The 14,794-nt window shown below is 39.7% G+C and overlaps 1 long non-coding RNA gene across 1 annotated transcript; it reads left to right on the top strand.

The window, feature by feature from the left end:
- Nucleotides 1–9,301: 9,301 nt before the first annotated feature.
- LOC126483733 (uncharacterized) lies at nt 9,302–12,879 on the top strand. Its single transcript, XR_007587769.1, has 3 exons — nt 9,302–10,564; nt 10,640–10,803; nt 12,094–12,879. It is a non-coding gene; the product is annotated as an uncharacterized LOC126483733 (long non-coding RNA).
- Nucleotides 12,880–14,794: the final 1,915 nt, after the last annotated feature.

Consider the following 14,794-nt stretch of genomic DNA (forward strand, 5'->3'; position numbering starts at 1 on the left):
TTCCCTCTCATGCCCCACTGCTTCCCTCTCATGCCCCTCGACTCTTATAACTACCATCTGGTTCCTGTACAAATTGTAAATAGCCTTTCGATCCCTGTATTTTACCCCTGCCACCTTCAAAATTTGAAAGAGAGTATTCCAGTCAACATTGTCAAAAGCTTTCTCTAAGTCTACAAATGCTAGAAACGTAGATTTGCCTTTCGTTAATCTTTTTTCTAAGATAAGTCGTTGGATTATTATTGCCTTGCGTGTTCTAATATTTCTACGGAATCCAAACTGATCTTCCCCGAGGTCGGCTTCTACCAGTTTTTCCATTCGTCTGTAAAGAATTCGTGTTAGTATTTTGCAACCGTGCTTATTAAACTGACAGTTCGGTAATTTTCACATCTGTCAACACCTGCTTTCTTTGGGATTGGAATTATTATATTCTTCTTGAAGTCTGAGGGAATTTCGCCTGTCTCATACATCTTGCTCACTAGATGGTAGAGTTTTGTTAGGCCTGGCTCTCCCAAGGCTGTCAGTAGTTCTAATGGAATGTTGTCTACTCCCGAGGCCTTGTTTCGACTTAGGTCTTTCAGTGCTCTGTCAAACTCTTCACGCAGTATCATATCTCCTATTTCATCTCCATCTAAATTCCCTTCCATTTCTATAATTTTGTCCTCAAGAACATCGCCCTTTTATAGACCCTCTCTATACTCCTCCCAAATTTCTGCTTTCCCATCTTTGCTTAGAACTGGGTTTCCATCTGAGCTCCTGATATTCATGCAAGTGGTTCTCTTTTCTCCAAAGGTTTATTTAATTTTCCTGTAGGCAGTATCTATCTTAACCCTAGTGACATGCGCCTCTACATCCTAACATTTGTCCTCTAGCCATCCCTGCTTAGCCATTTTGCACTTCCTGTCGATCTTATTTTTGAGACGTTTGTATTCCTTTTTGCCTGCTTCATTTACTGCATTTTTATATTTTCTCCTTTCATCAATTAAATTCAATATCTCTTCTGTTACTCAAGGATTTCTACTAGCCCTCGTCTTTTTACCTACTTTATCCTCTGCTACCTTCACTATTTCATCTCTCAAAGCTACCCATTCTTCTTCTACTGTATTTCTTTCCCCCATTCTTGTCAATCGTTCCCTAATGCTCTCTCTGAAGGTCTCTACAACCTCTGGTTCTTTCAGTTTATCCAGGTCCCATCTCCTCAAACAGAAGTACAGTTAGTCGCTGGTCACGGAGGGAGAGGTCATCGGGAGGCGGTTCGGCGGAACTCTATGATTTGCAGTAGTTGGGGAGACCATCCATGGCTGTCACACTGGACATGTTGCAATGAGCTCATGTTGTCATTCGTCGTTAAAAGATGACATTCGTGGAAGGCATTTTGAGGACGATGAGGAAGTGATTCACTCAGTGAAGCACTGGCTGCATCACCAGGACAAGGATTGGTACCGACAGGTCATACATGCTCTTGTTTCGCACTGGAGGAAGGCGATAGAATGGGATGGAGATTACGCGGAAAAACAGGGTGTGTAGATAAAATCCCATTGTTTCGTGTATGTAATTCTCATTATGTTCAATAAAGAACTGTTGAAGAAAAATGTGGTGCATTACTTTCTGGGCAACCCTCGTATTTCGTTTGCTTTCTTGCCCCAGTTAGCTTTTTATCTGCAATGCCCTGAAATTAGTGCATAACAGTACAAATGTCGACAGTGTATGCTGTATGTATTGTTACCATTCACTCACGTTACTTTTTGTTGAAACGGTTCTGTGTAGGGTTTAGTAGTTCGGTGGTGTTAGCTGCATGTTAACAGCGATACACCACAGTACTGTGGGTAGATTTACTGACTAAATGTTGGCTTCTATACATCACATGGGATGGAATTGACGTCCGAGCTGGTCCCACACACGTCTTGCCGAGACAGATCCAGGGATCTTGCTGCTAGAGCTTGCCGGCCACTTTGGTTCCTCACAATTGGCAGACATGCACCACGAGTGGACGAGCATTGTCCTATTGAAAATGGCACCATGGCAATGTCACATGAGAAGTAACGCATGAGTACGCAAGGTGTCAGTGACGTGCCAACGCTCTGTTAGTTACTTCAAGCACTGTCACCCCTGATCTGATGCCATAAGAGACGGCTTCCCACATCATGAGGTCAGGAGTAACATTGCTGAGCTTCTGCAAAACATTGGAAGAGTAGTATCTTTCCTTACGCTGCCGCCATGCTCGATGATGATGGTCATGTGAAGCAGTGCATAGCTGTGATTCACAGCTGAACACAACGCAACGATAATCATCGGCAGTCCGTGCATCCCGGCCATGGCAACACCCCCAATCCTTGCGTTCTGTTATTAACGGCAGCATACACTACGGATACAGAATTTTGTATGGAGTCCATTAGTTGTTCTTGGATGGCAGCCACAGGCGTAAAGAGATTTCGAAGTGCATGGTGCACAATACGACGATCCTTCCTTTTGACGGTTAGATGTAGTCCAACGAAACATTGACGATGAGTATACCTGTCCTTATACAGGGTTATTACAAATGATTGAAGCGATTTCACAGCTCTACAATAACTTTATTATTTGAGATATTTTCACAATGCTTTGAACACACATACAAAAACTCAAAAAGTTTTTTTAGGCATTCACAAATGTTCGATATGTGCCCCTGTAGTGATTCGGCAGACATCAAGCCGATAATCAAGTTCCTCCCACGCTCGGCGCAGCATGTCCCCATCAATGAGTTCAAAATCATCGTTGATGCGAGCTCGCAGTTCTGGCACGTTTCTTGGTAGAGGAGGTTTAAACACTGAATCTTTTACATAACCCCACAGAAAGAAATCGCATGGGGTTAAGTCGGGAGAGCGTGGAGGCCACGACATGAATTGCTGATCATGATCTCCACCACGACGGATCCATCGGTTTTCCAATCTCCTGTTTAAGAAATTCCGAACATCATGATGGAAGTGCGGTGGAGCACCATCCTGTTGAAAGATGAAGTTGGCGCTGTCGGTCTCCAGTTGTGGCATGAGCCAATTTTCCAGCATGTCCAGATACACGTGTCCTGTAACGTTTTTTTTGCAGAAGAAAAAGGGGCCGTAAACTTTAAACCGTGAGATTGCACAAAACACGTTAACTTTTGGTGAATTGCGAATTTGCTGCACGAATGCGTGAGGATTCTCTACCGCCCACATTCGCACATTGTGTCTGTTCACTTCACCATTAAGAAAAAATATTGCTTCATCACTGAAAACAAGTTTCGCACTGAACGCATCCTCTTCCATGAGCTGTTGCAACCGCGCCGAAAATTCAAAGCGTTTGACTTTGTCATCGGGTGTCAGGGCTTGTAGCAATTGTAAACGGTAAGGCCTTTTCTGTAAGATTTTCCAAACCGTCGGCTGTGGTACGTTTAGCTCCCTGCTTGCGTTATTCGTCGAGTTCCGCGGGCTACGCGTGAAACTTGCCCGCACGCGTTCAACCGTTTCTTCGCTCACTGCACGCCGACCCGTTGATTTCCTCTTACAGAGGCATCCAGAAGCTTTAAACTGCGCATACCATCGCCGAATGGAGCTAGCAGTTGGTGGATCTTTGTTGAACTTCGTCCTGAAATGTCGTTGCACTTCTATGACTGACTGATGTGAGTGCATTTCAAGCATTTTCTAAGTTATAGGGAACTGATGACCTCAGAAGTTAAGTCCCTTAGTGTTCAGAGCCATTTGAACCATTTTTTGAAAAAGTTTTGCATTACCCCGGTTCCCAGAACTCCTGATGATACGCCTTCTCGGCTCCTGTCGCCATTTTGTCTCACTGCGCTCTCGAGCGCTCTGGCGGGAGAAACCTGAAGTGCGGCTTCAGCCGAACAAAACTTTATGAGTTTTTCTACGTATCTGTAGTGTCACGTGACCATATGTCAATGAATGAAGCTACAGTGAATTTATGAAATCGCTTCAATCATTTGTAATAGGCCTGTATTCCCAAGCAGTGCAACGTCAGGTTATTGTTGCATCAGAATACCATACAAATCTTGATACTATTCGATTCGAACAGCCTATCAAATGAAGACCCACAATGAGGCTCATTTTAATCTCCGTCAGGCAACGATACCACTGTCTCACAGGAGTACACCCACATCTCTGTGTCGTTCACAGTGATTGCGTAGCATCTGACGCTGTTCACATCTCTAATCTACCCTACCAGGCCTCGTAACAACACTAAACACAACCAACATTAATCCAATCTGTTGGACTGGAATGTTAATCATTTACATACCCAATGAGGGCGTGTACATGTACGAAGTTACGTTGACATCTGGCCATGTCTTTGGGTTCTAAACTTTTTTGTGCCAGCAGCGTCTCTCCTAAGAGTCGTCAGGCCCATTTTGTTCGGTGTTGCTCAGATATCTGGAATTTTTTTTTTTTTTTTGCCATCTATAGATGGAATCAAGACAAACGAATACTGCTCATTCATATCGTTTCATCGGCGATCGGTGTCAACGCAGAAAGTCAGTTTTTTGCCCCGTTACAACCAAAATCAGTTTAAATGTCTAATTTTACGTGCAGATTCGATAAAGTGACCCCAAATTAGTCTAATGCTGTATTCGTTTTACTGATAGAAACACATAAAAAAAAATTTTGCCGGCCGAAGTGGCCGAGCGGTTCTAGGCGCTACAGCCTGGAAACTGCGCGACCGCTACGGTCGCAGGTTCGAATCCTGCCTCGGGCATGTATGTGTGTGATGTCCTTAGGTTAGTTCGGTTTAAGTAGTTCTAAGTTATAGGGAACTGATGACCTCAGAAGTTAAGTCCCTTAGTGTTCAGAGCCATTTGAACCATTTTTTGAAAAAGTTTTGCATTACCCCGGTTCCCAGAACTCCTGATGATACGCGTTGACTATGTATATTGTATCACAGACACAGTCCCTTTGACTGTTCAGAGATGTCACTAAACCCGCCCAAAACATGTAAACAACTATGCATGAGCAGCGCTTATTCAACGGTGGGGATCCGACAGCCGATCAGTTCCAGCCATTCCGCCAGGAATCATTTCCAGTCATTCCACCAGGAAGAAGGTACACGGCTCGTGGTGCCTGTAGATCAACCATGCCTAGACGGTCAATACCGCGGTTCGATGGCGTCCGCATTGTTACTCTGTGCCAGGAAGAGCTCTCAACTAGGGAAGTGTCCAGGCGTCTCGGAGTGAACCAAAGCGATGTTTTTCGGACATGGAGGAGATACAGAGAGACAGGAACTGTTGATGACATGCCTCCCTCTGGCCACCCAAGGGCTACTATTGCAGTGGATGACTGTTACCTACGGATTACGGTTCGGAGGAACCCTGACAGCAACGCCACCATTTTTAATAATGCTTTTTGTGCAGCCACAGGACGTCATGTTACGACTCAAACTACGCGCATTAGGCTGCATGATGCGCAACTTCACTCCTGACGGAAGGCAACCCGGTCAGGCTGAACGCCTTAGACATACTGTCCAGGGAGTGCAGCAAGGTGGATGTTCCCTGCCGTTTTGGGGTGGCGTTATGTGCGGCCAACGTACGCCGCTGGTGGTTATGGAAGTCGCTGTAACGGCTTTACGACACGTGAATGCCATCCTCCGACCGATAGTGCAACCATATCGGCAGCATACTGGCGAGGCGTTCGTCTTCATGGACGACAATTCGCGTCGCCATCGTGCACATCTTGATAATGACTTCCTTCAGGATAACGACATCGCTCGACTAGAGTGGTCAGCATGTTCTCCAGACATGAACCCTAACGTACATGCCTGGGATAGATTGAAAAGGGCTGTTTATGGACGACGTGACCCACCAACCACTCTAAGGGATCTACGCCACATCGCCGTTAAGGAGCAACAGTGCCACGACGAATACAAGCATGCATCAATGCAAGAGGACGTGCCAGTCATATTCAGGTGAGCCACCGAAAAATGACGAAGAGCTGCTCTGTTCCACAATATATAGCGCGCTGCTGTTATAACCTGCATGCAGCATTATCAAGTTGACAGACGGACCACACTTCCTGGCGCCAGCGCCCTCGCTGGTGGAACTGCGGAACTCAGCTGTCTTTGCGTTACCGCTCGCCGTAGAGAGCCTGTATACAGAGAGGCGAGTACTGACTTGACACGGGGTCTAGCCATCTCCCCTCCACACTGTTTGAGCACTGTAGCTAGCGACCAATAAGGAGCCACCAGACGACTACCAATGAAAAAGTGCTGTGCATCAGCCGCGCGCGAAATTTTGTGTTAGTACTCACAACTCAGTACTCACTATTGTGTTTGTATGTGTATGCGTTTCCTGCGTCGTCCTCGTATTGTATTTTCGAAATGATTTCATTCGAAGATAGTGTTGTGGACTAGCGAAAGGCTGAAGTATTTGTAAGTACCATATTTAGTATGAATTTTCTGCACTTTATGTTTTTTTTAAGCGTTGTAATTCATTGCTTTCAATGATAATGCTGTCGGCGAACGAAAGGAAGAGTGAAATAGTTAATACTATTTCTCAAGTGGGTGCATTCTCTGCTTGCTTTTTGAAGCTGTTAATCCAGACTGCTCACTTGACAGTTGTTATTGGCAACTTGGTAATGTTGGCTACTTAAGATTATAGAATTACGGGGATCAAATAAAACATGAAAAATAGGGTCTTGGTAGGGTAAAAATAAAATAAGCAGGATCGGGTAAAAATAGCCGTTATTAGAGTAAATTATGGAAGGAAATAAGGTGAAGGTACAGCGAACTTGTTTACCTGAAATCCTCATTTAAAAATCTTGCTGTGGACTCCAGTAATTTAAATGGTGTGATAGTAAGCAGGAGATTTAATACAGCGCGCGCAAATCGTAGTATAAAACAGCGGTATACCTATTTTGACAGATTTTCATTTCTCGGTACTGGAAAATTACCATTTAATACATGTTTCTTGTTACCCACATAGACTTTTAATGGTCCTTTAAAAGAAGGCTTTTTCGTAGGCCATTTTTTCCGTATGTTTCACAATCAGTTTCAGAATCAGCTAAAACTTATTAACATTGTGTACTGGAATTATAAAACACATTTGTATACTAAACTGTGAGTTGTTTTTTCCATTGTTTGGAAAGGTGGAGGAAAAGTGGAGTAAACAGAAGGCAATCATATCTTGAGCAGCTGACTGCGTCCTAAGTTCAGATTAATTGCAAATAGTGTTTGCTTTTTTAAAAAAAATTAGTAACTTTTTTGTTTACTCTCTGTATTTCAATTTGGAAATCATTAGACTGTCAGTAGTGTTGAATGCCTAGAAATTACATTAAACTGCAACCTTTAAGAGAAAGACACAGAGTATGCTGTGGTAGTTTAAAATTAATGCCAGGTGTAAATAAAAGCTGTTACTCAACTGTAATTTAAACATACCACTGGTATCTGAGAGCAATACTAAAAAGTTCTGAAAACACAAAGATCTGTTCTCAGTAAAGATGAGTATACTTGCTTGGCTACATGGGCCTTCCTGTAACTTCATTCAAGGTAAAACAGTTTGTTGCTGAGTTTGTTCATGTACTACAGAAAGCATATTTACCAGTGAAAAGAAGTTTTGCCAGTAAGGATTGGTTTTCAGATTTTACCAAACACCCAGCTCTAATCACCCAGAAACTTCAGAAATTTTAAATAATATATAGGAGCACACCAACACGTCCATTTGTCTTTCCCTTAAAAACATTTCCCTTAAGATTTGGAATTGGAACTATCAGACTGAAGTGTCTAGAAAAATTTGTTTAGGCCAAAACTATTAGTTTAAATACTGTTTGTAACATTAATAGACACAGTTAATATTTCCTCTGTATAAAAATCTACCCTTTTCCTCATACTGTTTATAACATTAATGGACATAGTTAATATTTCCTCTGTATAAAAATCTACCCTTTTCCTCAAAACTTATACTACATTAATTTGTTTTACATAGATAGGCCTATGTCTAATAGACCATTATATGAATTCTTTTTATCTTGCCTCATCCTTTTATTGTCCTGTCACCTGTGTAGGTACTTTCTTCAATTTAGTCACTAGGTCTTTTTTTGTGCCCCCAAGTATTTTTTTTCTTTTTTCAGTGAAATGTTTGTGTGAATATGAAGCATTTTTAACCATATTCTGACGAGTACAAAAGCTTTTCACCCGAAATTTCGAAAGTTTAAATATTGTTTTGTTTTTACCCCTCCCTGCCCAAGGTAAAATGTGTACTTATTGGTGGTTTTTATGAAATTGTGGTCTGATCTACCATGTGTCTACATACCTGCTGCACTTCTTATATCAAATGTATGTTACTGTAGGGAGGAAAATTCTGTAATAATTTAAATGAAGCCAAGTACAGAAGTGATAGTAATACATGCTCTTCTCTCTTAACAGGAAATTCTCCCGCAGTGGAAAACGCGTGTGTTGGAGCTGCACAGAAATGATTGTAATGTGCAAGAAATTAAATCTTTAAACATCCTTGTTGATGTTAAAACAAGGGAGGAGTTTGGACAGTGGTTGGCACAGTTTGAAAACATAACAAAAACAGCTTATACAATAAGGTGCACTGAACCTGCATCAGGAATGTATGTTGTTTTCAAACAAAGGCTGGTATGTCACCACAATACTCGCAGTATAAAAGTTCATGGTTCAGTGCAAAGGGCAACAAAAAACACTAACTGTACATCAAAAATGACAGTGACAATTCACACTGTGCATGATACAGAGGTAAGTCTGTAGAGAAAGCAATGCTCTACAAGGAAATGCCGTGTGAGGTTAACTTGGTGTTGGGTCATAACCACAGTGTTGAGAGTGCTGCTGCTTTAAGATTTAGGCAACCATCAAGTGATGTCAAAGAAAAATTAATATCCCTGTTTGAAAGAGGTCATTCAGCAGCCACTGCTCTTGAGTCAATAAAGGTTGAAATTCAGCTGAATTGTTCAGATTACCCTTTAGTCCTTGCAGACAGAAGCAGGTGTCCTGATTACAACTTTTGCCACTATTTGTTCAACAAAGTTTTAAGAAAAAGTATGGGCCAACAGACTTCAACAAAGAAGGAAAGCAGCTGTTGCAACAGAGGATAGAGGAATACAACAGCGAAGTTGGAGCTGTGTGTGCCAAGATGATTCAGAAAGATGATGATTATATAGTATGGTAAGGGTATATTTACAAATTTGTAATCTGATGAAAACTTTATGCATATACATTTAGCTACTATTAATATTTGTATGATTGTTTTTCAGCATTTGCTCACCACTGATGCAAAAAGTCCATACTCATGTAAAAGCTGCTTCCATACTTGTATTTATGGATTCCACAGGTTCTCTGGATCATGATAGCAGCAGAGTGTTCGTTTTACTTACTCACAGTGAGTGTGGAGGTTTACGACTAGGAGTTCTGATTATGTCTTCAGAAAGCTGCGGAGTTATAGAAATGGGACTAGAGTTGCTGAAAGAGATAGTGGGGGAAACATCAATGGCCCAAGTGTGTTTCTGACTGACGACAGCCAGTCAGAACAAAATGCAATTGGAAGGTGCTTCCCAAACACAAAAACTTTGTTGTGTATATTCCATGTCCTGCAGGCAGTGTGACACTGGCTTCTCAAAGCAAAAAATGCTATACCACAGCAAAAACAGTGCGAATTCTTCCAGAATTTCAAAAAAATAATGTTTGCGCAAACAAAAAATGAAGCAGTGGTAAACTATAATGTAACAAGAGCAAACATCAGTGAAAATCATCAAAATTTATTGAAATACTTGGAAGGGTATTGGGATAGGAGAGAACTGTGGACCCTTTCACATCGGCGAGGTATGCTTATAGAAGGGCTCAACACAAATAATATAAGTGAGGCCTTCATGAGAATTTTAAAGGACAGAATTTTTGAGAGGGTGCGTGCCTTCAATGTGGTTCAGATGGTGGACTTTTTTCTCACAAAGGTGAATTTGTATTTTCAGAGGAGACTTCTTGATGCTGCTAATGGAGCAAGTCCTAAGTCTTTCTGTAGGCCTATAAAGGCTCCTTCACAGGAGATTCTAGCAAAAATCAGGCAAGTCAATGAGGATGTTCTGCTCGTTCCCAGTGAAGAAAGGGAGAATCATTATTACATTGTTAATATGGCTGTTCTTGTTTGCACTTGTTGCCAAGGCAATACAGGGAAGATCTGCAAACATATAGGCTGGGGCATTACTGTTTTACCATCAGGAAACTACAGGGAGGTGACGGATAGTGACAGTATACGTAGACTGTATTATTTTATTGCTACAAATGAGGAGCCTCCTGAAGGGTGGCTAGAGCCTCTGTATTGCTCTCAGAATGCAGGGGGCTTCAAGTTCTTCGGAACGTTTGGAGCAAATGGACACAGGTTTGCCCTGTGAAAGCCAAGAAGAGATGCCAGAGACACTTCACATGGAGACAGTTCCAGACAAAAGAAATAATGATTTAATCGACGAGATAAAAGCTCGTCTCATAGATTTTTCAAATAAATCCCCTGAGGAAATGAAGAAAGGCCTTGAAGTCATGTGCGAAAAATTGGGAAAGCTTAAAACGCCATCTGCATGTGCATCTTATTTGGCAAATTTTGGTGAAGGTAAGTAAAACATACTTTTATATAAATGTTATGGAAAGTAATTCACTATTGTATGAATTCTAATTTTTGTTACAGGAAAATCTAGAAAATATCGTGGTAACCATATTCCCGTTCAGCCCACTGCAATAAGCAGAAGAAAAAACAAGTTGGCAGGTCGCAGATGTCATCCGGGGTGAAGACAAAGACCACACTCTAAGCAAAGCAAGGAATTTGTAAAGACAGTAGAAATTTCTGAAATGGTAAGTATTACATTTCTAAAGTGAAGTATGGCATTTTGAAATTTATCTAGCAACTTTCCTTTCCCCAAAGGGCATATTAAGGAATAAAGTAATTATTATTTATTTAACATTTTTAAGTTTGATGGAGCACTGCTGGACATACAGTGCTATTGGCTAACTTGCATAAATTTAATACTGTGTGCTAATGGTGGTGTAAAGACCGAAACAATCCGCAAAAGAAATAAGAAATTGCAACTGAAAACTGCCTCCAGACTGACCTCACATCCAGTATTGATAAAGGCTATGGCATGCAAGTTTCAGGCACCATTTTTAAAATAATTCTTATTTTATTTGAAGGCAGCTCTGTTAGTATAATTAAAGAAAAAGAAAATACTTAATTATGATTTGATGTGACTGTCACGTGGAATAATTTGTAGACATTGCTATTGAAAAAACTGAAGTCACTCCACACCTTGAACATGGTGTGGATAATTCCATTACACAGCAAGCCAGCTGAATGATACACTGCAAATCAGTCATAAAGTGTTTACACATTCTGTTTCATTCGGAAAAAAAAATTGGTGTGTGTACAGGATGTTCCCTTCTGTGTAAGCAGCATTGCATATTTCCATTGGCTTGTGACTTTCTCATGCAAATGTGACTGTTCAAACATAGTTCACAACACGTCTTGTTCCAAAGCAGTGGCATTAGTACATTATGGAATAATTGCTGATGGGTAAAAGTGCTCATATCTTGTGTTAAAACAACTTCCTGATTGGCAGCTGCCTCAAGTTCCCCATTAGCTTAAAATCTCACTCCTGACTAAACACCATCTAGGCAGAAAAACTACATCTGGTATTATCACCCATATTAATATACTCACGTTCAAACTGTTTGCTAATCTTGTTTAGATGTTAGGTTATTAACATCATGGCATTTCGTTTCTTTGGTCCAATATGTCTTGCATGTACAGTAAAATTCTCATTATATGACATCTAAATTGTAACAATTAACTAGGCCAATATTTTTTATTATTTGTTATCTAAGTGTTTTTTTTAAGGTGTGGCATATACATATTATGACTTTAAGTAGCTAATTACAATATAAAGATGTAAATACACACAAATGTGGAGCCACTTTGAGCTTCATTCCGTCATTGAATATTTTGATACAGAAATGGATAAGAAAAGCCATGTTACATAAACAATTTTCCCCAATAATAACCCAGTATTAGTGCAACAAACTTAGTAATCCATAATTTAGAAATAAAGGTTTTCAGTAATGTTAATGTGGATTTTAATTTCTTTTCAGGCTACCTTTCCATCACCAGCTATGCAATCATCCCAGTCAGCTTCAGACTTTTGAAGGTGCACGACTGTTTACTGCAGCATAGTGTGTAGGATTTTCTTAATCTGAGATCCAACCTAATGGAACTATTAAGGGAATGATCGTAGTAATTAAGTTTTTTCTTAAAGCTCAGGCCTAGCCTGACTGCTGAAATATATTAAGTTTTTTTTGTTGTAGCTCTAGCTCGGGTCTGACCCGATTATTCCCGGCGGGGTCAGGGATTTTCTCTGCCTCGTGATGACTGGGTGTTGTGTGATGCCCTTCCTTAGGTTAGTTAGGTTTAATTAGTTCTAAGTTCTAGGGGACTGATGACCATAGATGTTAAGTCCCATAGTGCTCAGAGCCATTTTCTAACCCGATTATTGAAATAAGTTTTTTCTTAAAGCTCAGACCAAACTTACTATTGAAATATAGAAGTTCTTCTTTAAATTGGGATAGCCCAAGAATGTGGATACTTATTGTGTATGTTGCACAAGTTTCTGGGAAATGTAAATTATCTTTTCTTAAAATGTAAACTACATTTTATATTCTGCATATGACTTTTTTCATTTACATCTGTCCCTTCAGGTTACATTATTAAGTTTTTTACAACATTAATGCATTTTTTTTGTTTAGTTTAGGATGGTTGCCTGAAAGTGTGTTCTCCCAGCAAAAAAATTGTTTACTTCCCTTTTAGTTAATTTGAGATGGAAAATTTTTGTTTAGACTCTACATGCCAGAGGAAGTTATCATCATAAGCAATTCCTTTATGCCAACCTTGGTGTAAATGGGGGCAATCTGTTCATAATTCCTATTTAAATGTGATGCTTATATTAACATTGCAAAATATCTTCACTTAATCTTCTAAAATAAAGTTTTAATACCAATTAATAAAATAACAGTTCGTTCCTGCCAATATTACAGTTTATTATTGCCAATATATATTAAAATGCAGGAAACATTTTTCATTATCAGCTGACAGAACTACTTCAGAAAGCAGACATAATATGACAAATTAAATAAGCTTATTTAATTTGTTATATGCATCGATGACAAAGAATAAAAATATAAATATAGCACTGGCACACATTTACTAAATTCAAGAAACCAATTTAAGAAAGGTATTGATTATAATGATTACAATTTGTACACAACTGCCACAAAACAACACTGACAGTAAAACACAATTTGGGGTTATTCACATTACAGCATTTTTAAAAAATGATACTGTATTGCTATACAGACTGTTGTGTTATTTAAACTAATTGGGATTTCATGTAATGTAATGTACTGTAGTGTTTCTGTCCTAACCCATACCAAGCTCACTTAGACCTAGATGTCTGGTGCTCTTAAAACCCCACTCAGTGCTGCCTTCAAATTGCCAGCAAGCTTATACATACATCTCTCACTGCCATTTGACTAGTGGAGTTATGTTCAACTTCAGTGATATTACCATCAACAAAAATGCAAAATTAAAAATGTTCAGAATGCAATCATATGTCCAAATTAATTTGTGATGTGTTGCACATCACTACAATCTATAATGCAAAGTAATCCCTGGAACATATTACTAACGAACTGTCAGGCTATTTAGTTCACAAAATAGTCCTTTAGGACTTCAGCATGGTAAAATTTTGTTTTAATTGCTCTTTTCGTAAAGAATGCCTATAAAGTACTAAAAACTGAACCATGTAATGTCTAAGTAACATTGATTTTCTAATTTTGCAATTACACACACACACACACACACACACACACACACACACACACACACACACCATACATTTACGGATTGCATGCTGTTTGTGTGATCCATATCTGAGGAGGGGGTCATGTTTATCCACCACTGCCAGATATCAGCTTTCAGGTAAGTGACGCACTGTATTTCCTTTATGTATATACATATACAATCTTCAGTCATTATCTTGTGACATTAAGGTGCACAGGAAACAACAGTATGTACCAGGAAAGAAACTGGAATGAGTTACAACAGGACAGGTATACCAGCTTGCCCAGGAAAATGCATTAAACATAACTAATATTATATCAGCTTCACTTTTAAGACTTATGCCTTACAACATTAAGTCTCTGTCATTGTCTTCCTAATGAAACTCCTCCATCACACTTGTCAAACAGGGTGCTTCAAGTTGTTGAGATATCTCACTTCAAAAAAACTTAGTAAAACATTTATCATAACCTAAATAGGTGTGTGTCACTCAGGGGACCATATTATACAAAGTCTTTTTCTTCATGAATGTTTCCCACAAACTTTCATGCATGGAGGATAAAATCCATTCACTAACGATGGTACTAAGTAATCCCAAATAAAAATCCAAGCCAGCTGACAGAGAAATCAAATAAATGTCTCAAAGATGGTTAAAATTCATCACATAAAGACAACGCGGCCCTAAACATAAAGAAAACTAACTGTATGAACTTCCATTCAAATAAAAACCATAGTGAGGTTTGACTAATAGTTAACAAAGATCGATTAAAACATGTGACAGAGTAAATTTGTGGGCATTAATGTGTTGCCAGCTGGAACAAGGAGAACATGTGAACATTTTAGCAGAGCACATGTTACACTACTCTGAGAATTCTCGAAGTTATCTACTTTGTAAATAAACATTCAAACATCAGTAATACACCAAAATACTGGTCAGTTATGTGATAATATTTTAGGATA

Source organism: Schistocerca serialis, chromosome 6 (genome assembly GCF_023864345.2).
Source record: "Schistocerca serialis cubense isolate TAMUIC-IGC-003099 chromosome 6, iqSchSeri2.2, whole genome shotgun sequence".
NCBI lineage: Eukaryota > Metazoa > Arthropoda > Insecta > Orthoptera > Acrididae > Schistocerca > Schistocerca serialis.